This window comes from Plecotus auritus (genome assembly GCF_963455305.1).
Source record: "Plecotus auritus genome assembly, chromosome: 10".
NCBI classification, from domain to species: domain Eukaryota; kingdom Metazoa; phylum Chordata; class Mammalia; order Chiroptera; family Vespertilionidae; genus Plecotus; species Plecotus auritus.
In genome coordinates this window covers 14,538,604-14,543,414 of record NC_137785.1, presented here as the reverse complement: position 1 = coordinate 14,543,414, position 4,811 = coordinate 14,538,604, and positions in this window count along the sequence as shown.

The window sequence follows — 4,811 nt, the reverse complement described above, 5'->3', positions numbered from 1 at the left end:
TCCGGGTTCCCGCCCCGAAGCCCGCTGGGAATTGGAGTCCGTGCGGCCACGGACTACACCTCCCAGAAGGCAGCACGGTCAAGCTTGGAGGTGGGGAAGGAAGCAAACTGGGCGGGCAGAGGAAAAGAATGACTCTAAGTCCCTGGAGGCAAAGAGAGCACTTGGCAGCGCAGGCGCAAAGAGCGCCCCCGCCAGGCGCTCTGGGAGATGGAGTCCAGCCTCCTCCATTTTGGCCCGGGGCCCTTAGAAAGAGAATTGAGAAAATTGCCAAGGGACGGTTGTGAGAGGTGGAGAATTTGGAAAGGACAAGTTTGTTGATTTACTTAAACTGATTAACACAATAATTAACAGTGCCCTGTATTTTGTCAAACACTTTCCCAGCCATTTCCCCCCTAGTTTTCTTACCACCACCTCCTAATTTACAAATGAGAAAATTAAGCTTTAGAAGGGAAGATACCCTATGCACTAGGAACTTGTCCACATCGTAGTAGGAATACAGCTCCACGAGGACAGGCACTTTTGTGTATCTTGCACAAACACCCGGAACAGCGTAAATAAGTGTAAAAACAGTGTAAATTCCCAACTTGCCGCATGTTAATTATATGACACCCGGCAGACAACCCTAGTAAGAATTATTCCAGCCGAAACCGGTTTGGCTCAGTGGATAGAGCGTCGGCCTGCGGACTGAAGGGTCCCGGGTTCGATTCCGGTCAAGGGCATGTACCTTGGTTGCGGGCACATCTCCAGTGGGAGGTGTGCAGGAGGCAGCTGATCCATGTTTCTCTCTCATCGATGTTTCTAACTCTCTAGCCCTCTCCCTTCCTCTCTGTAAAAAATCAATAAAATATATTTAAAAAAAAAAAAAAGAATTATTCCAAAATTATAAATATGGCTGACAGAGATTAAACCTCTTCTCCATGGCAACACAGCGAGAAAGTGATTGGAACTGAAATGTGTTGGACACCAAGGCCTCTATCCTGCATTTACTTTCCAGGCCACCCTCCTCAACGGCCATTGAGTGAGCTTTCTAAAATGGAGAGTTTGCTATATCAAAGCACATACATCTTCACGAAGGGAACTGCTACTAAGGCCCAACTCCAATGGTCCCCTTCTTTGAATGGTTTTCTCAATGTATTGCACTTCAATTAGCCCCTGCCTCACTGTGTTCTCAAGCTCTGTGAGCCTTCCAGACAGAGCTGGGAAATCACGGCTAAATTCCCAACTTGCCGCATGGTGCTTGAGAACAGTAGGCCCTCGTTAGATACGCGCTGAAGGGAGAAAAGATGGAAATGGGATACTGGAGGGACTGAAGGGTGACAGTCCAGTCCAGAGGTGGCAGTTGAGAAGACCCCGCCTCCTCTCGATTAGGATCGGGGGCCCAGGACCAGCTAGAGCCCTTAGGGGGCGTGGTCTGTCGAGGCCTGGCCAGGCGGGGCGGGACCCGCAGCACAAGTGTGCAGCTGACTGCGCGCTGATTGGTCGGCATTTTGGCGCGCTCCAGCAAAGAAGTGTCAGGAGGCGCGAGGCCGAGTTCACGCCATGCTAGAAGACAGGGCCCTTCGCCGGGCGCGCGTGCGCATGTCCACTTGCACCTTGCCCTTTCCCGCTTCCAATCTCGCGCCCAGCACTCTTGGCGGGAACTGTGGGGGCGTGGCTTGGCCTCAGGGGGCGCACGCGGCTTGGCCTCAGGGGCGCACGCGGCTTGGCCTCAGGGGCGCACGCGGCTTGGCCTCAGGGGCGCACGCGGCTTGGCCTCAGGGGCGCACGCTTGCTCTTCTCAGGCCTCGTGCCAGATCCCGGCGCCAGGGCATTCGTGCCTACCCCACGCCTGGGATGGGAGCGAGGTGGCCGAGGCCGGCCTAGGGCCCGCACGCACCGCCAGCCTTCCAGGATCCGCAGGAGACGCAGTGTGATCCGGCTCCCAAGTGTGGGGCTGGCGCCAAACCAGCAGGGGTGCCTTACGCCATTTTGCACGTCCTGAAGCGGGTGTTGGAGGCTGAGGGGAATTGGGGTGGGGAACTGACCGGCACTACCGGCCTAGTTCCACTCATGAGCAGCGCTTTGTGGCGGCAGCCTCCCTCTGGGGGCTTCCAGGGCAGAGGGGCCAGCTTCCACGCTCCGCCCCCCACGCGCCGTGCAGGTGGTGGGTGAGGCAGGGCTGGAATAGCAGAGCTGAGTTAGGGTTGGAGGCTGGGCCTCGGTTTTGAGATACTGCAAGGCTCTTGAATAGGTTTGGAGATCTGGGGTCTCAGGATTTGTGTCTGGCTGTAACTAGTTTTGGATTCTGAAGGTCTTGGATTTTGTGACTGGAAGTTTCCCTGTTGGAATTCGGAGATCCTGATTTGGGGGTGTGGAAGTCATAGTTTTGAGTTCTGGTGTATCATTTTGAGGGTCTGGGGTCAGATTTGGGAGGATTGAAATCTCAGTGTAGATTTGGGGTCCAGAATCTCAATGTAGAGTACAGGGTATGAGATTTAGTGTCTGGAATCACAGTTTGGAAACTTGAGAATTAAGTTTTAGGGCCTGGAGTCCCTGGAGTATGGGGCTTCAATTTTATTTATTTATTTATTTATTCATTTTTGTTTCGGGGGGGGGGGCTTCAATTTTAGAGTCTGGGTCTCAGAGTAGAACTCACATGCGAGATCTCTGTTTTGGGGTTGGGGTCATAACATGAGGGTATGAAGTCACACTTTGAGGGTCTTGAGTTCTTTATTTTAGGATCTGAAGTCAATTTGGAAGGGCTGAAGTTTGCTTTGTGGGGCTTAGATTTCTTTAGGATTTTGGTTCTCTTTGTAAGGTTTGTGGTCTGTTATTTTAATGTTAGGATTGGGGTCATATTTCTGGATCAGAAGTTGACAGTTGATGGGTCTAGGGCATCTCAGTCTTAGAATGTAGGGTTTTTAGTTTGGAAGGGCTCCTTTTTGGGTTCTAAATCCTCACTTTGGGAGTTTAAAGTCATATAGTTTTAATGTCTTAGTATCACAGCTTAGAAATTTCAGGCCACCGTTTTCAGGCCTGGCCATCTCGGTTTCAGGGTCTGACATCTCACTCTTAAGACTGAAATTCTGAAGTCATCGTTTGGGAATTTGCTCTTTAGTTTTAGCTCTGGATCATGACTTAGAGGCCCCAACTTACAATGTGGGGTTCATGGGCTTCAGTGCAGAGTTTTGGGGTAATAATTTGGTTTGGGGGCCCATATTTGTGGGGCTTGGGAACACCATTTTGGGATGTCTGGTGTTCAAAGGAGCACCGCGGGGAAATGAATGCTGCCCATCATGCCACCCCTTCCTCCTGGAATCCCGAGGTCACTAACAAGTCTTTCTCTTTCCCTCTTTGCAGATGTGGGGTGCCAGCAGATATTTGTGTTTCCCTGAACGTCCCAAAGCCAGTACTCTGAATTCCAGTGACAGGTAAACACACCCCCTCCCAATCTTCCTTACAGCTCCAGCCACTCTGGTGGACAATAATAGGAATAATGTTTACTGAGCTTTTTGTTTTGCCAGAGTCTTTGCTAAGCCTTTTCTTTCTTTGATATGCTTTAATTCTTTTTATATGCTTTAATTCTTTTTTAAAAATATATTTTTATTGATTTCAGAGAGGAAGGGAGAGGGAGAGAGAGATAGAAACATCAATGATGAGAGAGGATCATTGATTGGCTGCCTCCTGCACGCCCCCACTGGGGATCGAGCCCGAAACCCAGGCATGTGCCCTTGGCTGGAATCAAACCAGGGACCCTTCAGTCCGCAGGCCTACGCTCTCCCTGAGCCAAACCAGCTAGGGCCATGTGCTTTAATTCTAACAACAACTCCACAAGGAATATAACTACCATTTTCAAGGTCAGAGAAGTCTGAGGTGGTTGGCAAAGATCATCCCTAAGCCCTTGCAGGCTTTGGCATTCTGAGTGTCTTAAATGCTCTTCCTTCCGTTCTTTTATTCACATATTCATTCTTCCATCAAGCATGTACCCAATGTCAGGAATCTTCTAGAGAGGATTTTCACAGCAGATTGAGGGTTGGATCACTTTTCTCCTTCCCTCCAAAGTCAGGATAAAGAAAAAATAGTCCGGCTGGCGTGGCTCAGTGGTTGAGCATCAACCTATGAATCAAGAGGTCACGGTTTGATTCCCGGTCAGGGCACATGCCTGGGTTGCAGGCTTATTCCCCAGTGTGGAACATGCAGGAGGCAGCCAATCAATGATTCTCTCTCATCACTGATGTTTCTATCTCTCTCTCCCTTCATCTCTGAAATCAATAAAAATATATTTTTAAAAAGAAAAGAAAACATAGTCTGCCCTTGCTGGTATGGCTCAGTTAGTTGAGCATCATCCTGTACACCAAAAGGTCACCAGTTCAATTCCCATTCAGGGCACATGCCTGGGTTGTGGGCTTGGTCCCCTGCAGCTGTTCGATGTTTCTCCCTCCCTCTCCCTTCCTCTCTAAAATCAATAAAAAAGTTTAAAAAAAAAAAAAAAAGAAAAGAAGGAAAAAATAGCCAGAGGTCATCATATACCCTACTGTTCTCACCTCCCCCCATGACTTTCTGTCCATTCATCTCTTCATTTATTAACTCCAAAAGTGTCTACTTTGTTCAAATTCTCTACTTAGGTACTGTGCTCAGAAGGAGCACTCTGAAGAAAATGAAGAATGCCTGTCCCGCTGCCCATTCCTCCTGGAATCCCAGAGGTCACCAGCAATGCATTCTCTTTCCCCCCTTTCTAGATGTGGGGTCCTTGTATTAAGAAAGACTCTTAGTTGCAATTAACAGAAACCTAGCTGAAACCAGCTTAAGCCTAAAAGGGGATTTATTGGATT